This window comes from Ixodes scapularis, unplaced genomic scaffold (assembly GCF_016920785.2).
Source record: "Ixodes scapularis isolate PalLabHiFi unplaced genomic scaffold, ASM1692078v2 PGA_scaffold1__304_contigs__length_218370807, whole genome shotgun sequence".
NCBI lineage: Eukaryota > Metazoa > Arthropoda > Arachnida > Ixodida > Ixodidae > Ixodes > Ixodes scapularis.
Window position 1 is genome coordinate 36,495,484 of NW_024609846.1, and position 10,828 is coordinate 36,506,311.

The following is a 10,828-nucleotide window of genomic DNA, read 5'->3' on the forward strand; positions in this document are numbered from 1 at the left end:
CATCGCGGCGAAGATCTCGTTCGCTTCGGTCTTAAGTTAAAGGGCGGGCGTGTCAAGGAACAATGCGCGTGCACTCCGAGAACGTCCTTATACTCGAGTCGTGGCGGAGAAAAACGTCCTTGCCGCACTTGCTGCGCTGAGCGACGCCCAGTCTGGGACTTAATAAAAGAGGCTGGTTTATCAACACGAAAGTTCTGGTTCGAGCAATCGCCGTCTCTCTGCCTTTTCCCCTGCCGGGAGCAACTCATACGGTATGCGGGTCCACCATCCGCCGGCGGAATTCGCCGACTCAACGCGCGAAACCCGCGAAAGTTGCGTGTGCGCGCGAGGTGACGCGTCTTTCCTAGCTCAAGTCTTCGCCCCGGCAGATCCTGGAAGACAGAGCACCCTTGTAAGCTCTTTCACCGACACGCTTCTTTAGCCGGTGACAGCTGGCGTGGCGAGTCCCCTGCGGCTCATTGTCCCTCCGCAAGCAACCAATGAAATTGCAAGAACTCAATAGAGAGAGACTATGAACCTTTCCAGGCGCTCATCAGCAAGGCGAAAAGTGCTGAGTCACTTCTTCATAGACGTATATGCACAGTGTCTGGTGTTCCGCAGAATAGAGGTACTGCGCACGCTCGACACACGTTCCACGGCCGTCACCCAAAGATGCCAGCGCAAAGAAATCAATTATTGGAACAGCATGTAGACACTCATAGCTTAAAAAAAAAATGTGCTTAACGATTCTTCGTGATTTGTTCTTCAGCGTTCGTATCGGTTACCGCCACAATCCCAATGGCCGAGGAGAAATATGATATTAATGCGAAGTTGCAGGCGAGCTTGACAGAATAAACGATAATAATTCCTGCAGAAAGGGGAACAAGAGGGACAAGGGACAAACAGAAATCTCCAAACACAGCTTCGTAACTGGTGCGCGCTGAAAAAATCAGCCTGGTCCTGGTATCGAACCAGAAACCTATCAATTTCCAGTGAAGCGCTCTACCAACTGAGTTAACCAGGAGTTAGACGTCGGTAGAGCAAAAGGATTTGCAAAGCTGCCACCAGTTTAACACCAAGAAGGGTGAACGGTCTGCATCTTTAAGGTTATGATATGAATGCAAAGGTACAGGCGTTCACCCTTGTTGGTGTTAGACTGGTGGCAGCTGATAAAACCCGTTTTCTCTTCTGACGTCTAAGTCCTGGTTAGCTCAGTTGGTAGAGCGCTCCACTGGAATTGTAGAAGTCCCTGGTTCGATATCAGGACCAGGTGGATTTTTTCAGCGCGCACCAGTTACCTAGCTGTATTTTGGAGATTTGTATTTGTTCTTTGTCCCTCTTGTTCCCCTTTTTCGGGGATTATTATCGATATATATGAAGAAGCCACGGACACGCCACGTCCCGCGTCTCTTAAGCTGGCGCTAACTATGCGCCGAGAAAGTGAGGGAGAGGAGGAGGCGGGAGCGCGAGGGCAAGTCAGAACGCCGCGAGCTTTGGTTGGAAGGATTAGAGGATACACCTAAAGCTAGCTGCCGTCGTCTCCACTGCAGTCGTCAAACCCGTTCCAGTACGAAAGCCAAACGCCGGACATCGGCGTTCCGTATTCTTCTAACACATTCGACATGTGCAGTGACGGCGAAGGCTGCTAGCTTCAGGTCTACCCACTAATCGTACCAACCAGAGCTCGGCGCTCTCGCCCCCTCCTCTCCCTCACTTTCTCGCCGCATGGACTCATTGTCGTCGTCGGCAAGCACCATGCCCCGTTTCTGTTGTGCGCATGTGTGTGTGTCTGGAAAATTATTATTCGAAAGTGAGCGAACGAGGGAGGCTGCAAACGCATCTCTTCGGATCTTCAAGGCTCATTAATCTGCGTGGCGGCCGTGAGCGTGGCTTAGCTCGGTCGTCGCTTATGCGTGATCGCCCACTGTGCGTTTAACCTGGTTACGTTCTGCTAGCGTGGGATCTTCGTGAGAAGTGCCCGTCAGGAGGATAATCAAAGGATTTTTATCTCGTGGGCTACGGAAGACCTCAGACAGGTGAACGGTTAATACGGTTGAGTGTTTACGCCCATTCTCACTTCAAGCCTCCCACTACGCTTTGTCTGCCCTTTGCGTTTGATTTTTTAGATTCTGAAAAATCTAGGGCTGAAACGCGGTTATCTTTGGGTGCCGATACGCGCTGAAATATTTCTCTCACTTATGGTTTGGGCGGGCACACGTAGTAATGACGCTCAATATACAGGATGTTTAAATTAAATTCTTACATATATATATATATATATAGAGAGAGAGAGAGAGAGTGAGAGATAAAGCTGTGCGCGTTAGACGAGTGCCGTTTTTACTCTATTTATTAGGCTCCGCGGACGTTAGATGACGGAATAATCGTCATTGTAAGTTTGGTAATAAACCAAAATTCGTTAAGTAAAATTTTTTTTGTTTTGTTTTAGGGGTCATACTGTAGTTGGAGTAGTGACAACAATTCCTATTAGTGGCCAGACCAATGTTTTTCATTTAAAAATGTAATAGTACGAAATGAGCGTGTTTGTAACAATATCCACCAGGATGTCATTGTTTTCCGTCCCCTTCTTTGTGTTACCTTTCTTATGGTGGATGTAACAGTTTTTTTTTTGTTTTTTTTTTAGATGTGAATGGTAATGGGTCTATTTGCAGGTTTTTTAGTCTGATTTAAAAACTGCGTGACCGAGCCCTGCCCACAATGATGCTTAGGAGAGTGACGCGTTGTCGTCTAAATTATGTCGTCAATATCGAGCAGCGTGCACTTGGTCGGTGCCCCGACCACACAAGTAACGACGTGACTAGAACGACTACGGCTAAATTCCAAATCTTAGAGCAAATTAAGTGACCTGCCTCCTACATCACCGGGTAATACCACGTGACATCGCGAGTAAACGATCCGTGGCTCGATTTCGGAACTGCCGGGATAAGCCGCGATAATCACCTGGACACTACGCGGATTAGCTCCGTCTTGGCCTACGGCAAAAATAAAAAATGGCAGCGATAGTGGAAAATAGCAGATGCGCTCCCGATCAAAGAGAAAGCACGCGAAGACGCGATATTATTAACCGCTTCGAAGTTTCTCTTTTCAATTAAGACGCGGCATTTCAAGAGGTGGCTCCACCAGCTCCTCTTGCTCACCTTCCTTTTGGGCTGAATATTGAGATGAAAATTACTTATTATTATCAGCTAGACATACGAAATTTGTTTTTATTAATCAGCGCGATCGCTGTAAGTCTAGTCCAGGTGCCTTAAACACATACGTTCGACGCATCGTAATTTGCACCAATTACGTTTTGCGGAAATTGCTTCCACACGGTGTATCACTAAAGCGCAGGGGGCTTTCGCAACAGCGATATGTTATTTATGCTCGCGTTGACCCCAATATGATTACAAAATCACAGGCAGGACTTCCAAACCGCTATATTTCTTGGGGAGGGGGGTGGGGTGTTGACTGGCCAGTTACATGAAATCTTTGAAGCCTTCACTGATTTACAAGCGTTATCCTCTCATTACACACACCCTAAAAAAGGAAACTTCCGCATCATTTATTGCGTTCGAACATTTTCAGCCTTTATAGTAATAGTTCTCTCCAACGCGAGGACCAGAATGCAGAGAAGCTCCTGTTTACGCTCGCGCTCTGATAATAACAATAGGTATACCTTCCTGGGGAAGGTGCACCGTCTAGATATGGTGCGCAGTCGATTCCTGCGTTAAAAACAACAAATCGCAATAACCACACATGAATGGCTGCACTTCATTCTTTGTCATTTCGAACGTGTTCCACCAAAGCCAGCCGAGCAAACGAGTTTTGACGGCTGTCGGCGCAGGAAGCAGACAACGAGCAGGCGGCGAACAGATCACGTGACGTATTTAGTCGATTTGACCCGTCATTACCCCCCAATCGAGGAGGGTAGCGTGGGTAATTACTCGGGTGTAGACAAGCCGCTTCTGGAACGCAAGCTCTGACGTCATCGAGTAAGTGCGAGTAAGTTTTGAAACATTACGGTACGAAACATTTAGCCCGAAGTCGGATCGAGTAAATTTTGGAACACAGCCCTAGAGTCACACTTTTAAGAGTGACTCTGGGCAGGGCTAGCGGCGCTCTTTTTGCGCGCAATTTTTAAATAGGGCTAGTAAGCGATCAAATTTATTAACCGATGTCTAAAACGATATTGCATCTTCGCAAATACTTTTATTGTTCTGATTTTTAACAGCAATTGCCTTCAATACTACAATTGCAACATGACCCCTAAACCAGCAATTAAAAAGCTACTTAACCCATTTTTGTTAGTTAGCAAACTTATCATGACAATTATCCCCTCATCTATCATGTCCGACGAACCTGATAAATATATGGTGAAGACGGCACTTGTCTAGCTCTCATGTCCTTTAAAAAAAATAATCTGTTCAAATTAAAGCAAACATCCATTATACGATCCTCAGATCGCTTAGCTGTGTACATGGTAAGACACACGAAAAGATTTTACGCCATTAAGAATGCAAAAGCGGTGTTCCAGAGGCTTACACTCATGAATAAACCCTTTCACCATTTTTATTTTTAGTAATAACCTTTCATAATCGGAAATGTGTGGCTTCTGCATGGAACACCCTAAGTGTGTGAAAATGGGTGTTGCGGTTTCTGTGCGTGTGAGCCCTAGTGGGGGTTCTTTCAGCCACCGTATCGAATAAAGATTGCCTGCCCTGCTCCAACGTATTTTACTTGGAGATAAATTCACTTAGAACTGCGACATATTAGGCTTTATGTGAAATATTGACGAGAATTACGGAAGCTCTCAGCTGCTAGGGTATACGTCACACACAGCTGAAGGTGGTGATGCAGTCAACAGGTAGCGTGTGTGCTTCTGTGGGTCTTTATTCATTGTTGCTTCAAAGCTTGTTGCTCGCACGAAATATTTCTATACTCGGCGACAACTTTTCTTGGCAATGCAGTGGAAGGTACAGGCCCGCGTTCTCTCTCCCATTTTGAGTGTACGCAGGCTGTCCTCCTCTCCCCGGAAATGGGGGAGGAGGAGAGCCTGCGTACACTCAAAATGGGAGAGGGGACGCGGGCCTGTACCTTCCACTGCATTGCCAAGAAAAGTTGTCGCGGAGTATAGGGAAAAATCGCCGGCAACTTATATTTAGTTGGCCAGGCTCCTAATAATGTCGGGGGAACATCATTGGGATGTTATCCCTAGAACAAGCTGATGTACATTATTAAGGTGTCAACTTTTTTTAGTATGAACCTTTTTTAGCCAAAGCTTCAAGTTACGGTGGCATTGCAATGGCCCCAGCACCTTTTTAACTGCTGCTGGGGAATGAAATTCTGAGAAAATGAAGGACATCGCGAGCATAATGAATGAACTCCAACAACTAATCTGAGTTTCTCTTTGGCATGTTCTGAAATCAACTCACGTGCGCACTATTTAAATACGCCTCCTGCCAAGAAAAACAATTCTTTTTTTTTCTTTTTATTCTTTTTTTTTTTTTTTTTTGCATTTAGGCGCAACGAATTTCACTGAATAATCAGGTCGGCGCCGTGGCTGTTTCCAAGGTTATGTCGTTTAGACCATCACTTTTCTCGGGGGGCTAATGGTTCGTAGATTACGGATATCAGTCGTGCGTGACAGCTCAGTCATTGATTCTAAAGGGCAGCGTGAATAACTGGTAGTTTCGCTGCGCATAAAACAGCGAATATTGCCGCTTGCCTGTCGTAGATGGCGGCACACGCGGATATCACGTAGAGGCACGGGATTCGAACCGCGTCCTTTTTTTATTACTGGCCGATTGACCAAGCAGGCATAAATAAATGTGTAGAAACCCTTGACAAGCCTAGTATTATAATATCACGCCGGCATGCATTGTAGGCTCCAGGCAACTTTACCCGTTGATCACCTTCCGCGAATCTTACAAATGCCTACAAAACGCAGGACAGCGTTTCGGGAAACAACAAGCGGGAACGTGCGCAATCAGATAACCGCAGAGTAAGAACCACCGATAAATCGGTCTATCGAAAAAAAAACAATGATAAGTACAGGAATCTAACGTTGCCACCGACTTCGAGAAGCCTCGCACTCTGAACTAATTGTGGGTGGCAGCAATCGGCGCTCCGTGAAAGAGCTTACGCAAACGGCATTGTCACAAAAGCTCCCTCCCTCCAAGGACTCGTGGCTAACGAAACTGCATCGCCTTGGGTCTTCCCTCCTGAATGCAGCATCGGTCTCCATCATCCGGAATGGTTCTTTGTCTCACGTCTGCTTCAACCTTATCGCGAGCCGCGACGAATTTCTCCGGGACCGCAGAACCGATCAGACCACCCCGGATTTCGTCACGTCCGAATGATTTCACGCGCGCGCGTTCGTGCCCGCTCGATACTTCTACGAGCCAATCAAGCATTTAGAAAATGCTACGTCACGTTTTTGTGTCGGTCTGCGTTTCACAGTCAGTCAATAAGCCGCCGGAAAGAGGCCACTGAGGACGCTTGTCTTTTGTGTGTGTGTGTGTGTGTGTGTGTGTGTGTGTGTGTGTGTGTGTGTGTGTGTGTGTGTGTGTGTGTGTCAGTGTGGCACGTAGACATTTTGCGTAGTCCGGATGAAGGTGAAACGGAGTTAGTAATTGGGGTCACTGCTTTTTCTTCTGCTCGTGTTCCTCTTCTAATTGGTGCACGGTTATTTCGCCTCCGCTTTCCCGACCATACTGAGAACAAATAAAGTATAGCATCCTGTATGGCAAGAGAAGATTCACACCTCCTCAGCTGTGGCTTGGCTTTTTATATTTTCTCTCTCCTTGTTTGTCTGATACGTTGTAAAGATTTCTCGTACTCGTTGCTTTTTTTTTTTTTTTTTGCACTTACGACGCTGTGTGTAAGAAGGGCTAGCATGGTAAAGGGGGGGGGGGGGGGGGGGGCGGTTTAGATTTTGCCTTTGGCATCAGCATCTTGGGAACCCTACTACAAGTAACGTCATGTTTGCCGAACGTGACGTCAGTACGGAATGGATGTGAAGGTTGAGGCAGCTTACACATATCCATGTTTGAGCAGTGTCCAGACGTTAGAAATACAACCACTGTTGAAATCCAACCTATTGTTGATTATCCTTTTGCTCGTTCTAAACTTAGACGTGTGGATACTCTAAACTCTAGATTAATACGCAAACTGTCGCCGCTATAAGGTTAACACATTTCGGATGACATGCCCACCTCTTATCTTTCTCTTTGATAGCGCACGTATCGAGTCTCGCTATATTTAGAAGAGTGTGAACACGGAACCGCTCGTTCTAGATACGCTTTGGACACTCGCTAAATTTGATCACAGTGCGAAGACGAATCTGAGCAAGGCTTCGGGACGTGGTTTTTCACTCTGAGTCTGAAGCTTGATACCCTTAGACCGTTCAAACAACACCCTCCCAGAATTTTGTTTTTTTTATCGGTTACGCCACTTGTTTTTGATATCATATTTCTCCTGTCTGCAAACATTATAGATCAGGGGTCTGAAAAAGGTGGCCCGCGATTCTCTGGGGTGCGAGCTGGGAGAAACTGGCTGCGGACCTTTTTTCTCATGCTCTCGCTTAGCATGAGCATCTGCCAAAGATAAAGTTATGAGCTCAGAATTCTCGCCATCAAAAAATATCTTATGAAAATACAAGTACTTATCAGACTGTCGCTGTAAACATTGTCCTAAAAGCAAGCACTGTTTTATGAAGTTATTATTTCTTGTTCGAGACATGTTGAATTTGATTAGTTCCCAAGTGAATTAGCAGTGGATGCAGGCATGTACTTGGTGTCTTGTTCTATATAAAATTATGCCATTCACGGTGGCGGTGCGATGTCTTTTAAAGTCTTGTGATCGCATCAGGTAAGGGCCTAGAGAAGTATTTTAAACAAATAAAACTTAAAGATGTCGGAAGCCAAGAGCACAGGGTCCGTCTTTACAAAATCCCCCCTCCCCCCCCCCCCCCTCCCTCACGTTGGCAATCAACCATTTGGGGGTGGGATATCTGGCCCCCTCTCAAATGAGTTTGAAACCCCTGTCCTAGATTATAGCTGATCTGTAAAGTGTCTATGTTAACCTGTTCTTATTTAATTTTAAATGTATTTTAGCTATGCCCAAAGCCTACCCTGTGTTTTATAGCTCTCGCATCAATCAGTGTAACCAGTTACATTTCCAACAAAGAATATCGTGTCTTTTATCTTAAAAATAGGCCTGACATGAACTTTAATAGAGAAGTGGTTAATCGTGATTTTTAATGACAACCAAACACGCAAGTCTGGAAGCTTTTTTTATCCTGCCGGTAACTGCATATGTCTTCTCTTATTATACTTCCATGAGGTACTGATAGTATTTTGATATAAGTAATATGTTTCTGAAATATGTCGACCCTCGGCCAAATACGGCACACGAGTCAAATTATTACCTCTACAACAAGTGCCACTATACTTATAGCTTGCTTTTAGCAAAACGTATATGTGTGTAATTCAGGGCTCCACAAAGTACAACATAGTGCGTATATTGAATTTTGGTAGGTTTAAGCACGACCATTTTTCGGGTCATTAATTTTCCAAACGCGCCATATCTAAGAGTGCCCTCAGCCAGAATGTATTTCAATTGCAAACGCCCTGCGGAGGTTGCCAACCTTGTGTAGGTGCGTTTGACTCACACATCGAGTGTGCTTTCCAAGGTAGCGAGCTGAGCTTATTACACGCTTAACACACGCACGCTCTGACAGATCGGATACACGCAGACGAAGACGAACTCGAATGCAACGTGCGCATGTCGGACGCCGGTCAGCCGAAGAGCAGACGCTCCTCCGTCTCTGCCTCTGTGTAAGTGGCCGCCAACTATGCAGCTGAAGGTAACAATATAAGTTGCGCTAGATGAACTCTAGGTAGGAAGGAAAACAATCAGATGGAAGCGCCGTATGAAGAGATTGATTCTCCGGCGTCTGTTCTAGAAAGGAGTTTCTCTGGTAGAGCCAACGCACAATGTGTATACTCCTTTCATCCCTAAGCGGACCCATCGACCGCCTTCCTTTGATCACCCTACCCCACTCTCTGCGCGTGTGTATGGACGGGAGCGTGATTTCTCTGGCGAAAGATAGACGTATGGTTGGTCATATAGAAGCACGTAACTTGCACCGGGCATGAACGAGGTATAGAGAGCAAGTTTTCTCCGCGTTTTGGGGGGAGGAAGTTTTTCCTGCAGAGCCTGCGTGACTTTTTCGGAGTGCTGGAAGCTACCTTGCGCGAGATGTGGGTGAAACTCGAAGCGTAAAAAGAAGAAAAGAGAAACAAGAAATGAGGCACTTCTTCGCCTGCCCATAGACTCGTCTCGCCGCGTTGTGTCCGCTGGTCGTGACTAAGGTCGTCGCTCTTTGCTCGCTTTCCTTTTTGTGACCCGCTCGCGTTCGGGTCCGGACGTTTCTCTTTCGGGGTGACGACCGAACCGGGTGTATCTCTGAAAGCGATCAAGGTTACGTGGTCGTGTGCCGCATCGCCGTTCGTACGTTGAATTTTGAATCTAAACAAAAGTTAAATTTTGTGATTTCTTATATTTTTTTAGATTGATGTTTAATATTACCTTAAGTGTCTGCCTACTTAAGTTACTAAATGATGTCTTTTGAGTCCGTATAGTGTATATCTCGGAAGACATATTAGAGAGTTTTAGTAGATGGTTCCGATACCCGCCGCAGCCAAGGAGGCTGCGGCGGGGTATCGGCTATACCGTTATCGGAGTCATCAGAACGATCTACTAAAACTTTCTATTAGTTAATGCCCCGGTTCCCTTCGGAAACCTTAATTCAAAACGATTTGGAATATTTTATTTTTCGGCGCTTCAAAAGAAGAAACAGTCAAGGAAACAAAATGTTTGGTATGTTAAAATACGGCATTTATTATATTAGTATACAAGTCCTCCAAACTAGCTCTCTCCTCCTTCACGTACTCGTTCCAGTCTCAGGGTGAGCATGCGCTCTTGAATGTAACTCTTGCTCTTATCAAGGCGTCCCAAATTCCGCAGCCTCTTCTGTATGTACTAGTGCGGCAACTAAATAATAAAAAAAAATGGTATGGTTTTAGTGTTTTTAAACGTATAAAGTTTTTTTTTTTAGTCATTTCAACTCGCCATTTTAAGTTCCTAAAATATTATGTACCTGTCACTGGAAAAAAAAAATATTCTATAGCACACGGCTATAAAATTCAGCGAGTTCTTCAGCGATGAATGATGAGTTCTACGATGACGAAATACCGTTGGCTGTTTCAGCCAAGGGTATTTCGTGCACATTAATGATCCCCAGGTGATCGAAATTTCAGATTTAATTCCCAGTCTTCCAAGTTCGTTGTACTGCCCTCTAGTGATGAGCGGCTTAACACCTCTAACAGCAGGAGGCTTACTAAATCTTTGCATAATCAATTTCGTCCGCGAAGGCTTCATGGCTTTCTCATCCCCCCCCCCCCCCTTTTTTTTTTTTTTTTTTTTTTTTTTGATTTTGAGGTACCGTCTTAAACTCTTGTATATATAAAAAAACGCTATTCGGCTTGGCTACTTTGTAACCCCAATCGCCTTTATCACAACTGATACCTCGCACATAAAATCGCGCGTATTGCGCCATTTTATGCTTCGTCGCGCTCGTCATAATCACGTGTTTCTGTGTTTTGTTTGCTTCTATCTCAACCTGCGGTTTGCTTAACGGCAGCATGTTTGAGTTACTCGCGAGTCAAAATAGGTCGCATCGATGGCTTCCAACGCAACGATGCGTCGCCTGCTCAGCCTTCAAGTAGAACCAAGCGTTAGAAGGAGGAAGCTTACGCTCGAGCACGGGTGAGCGAAAAGCACCGAT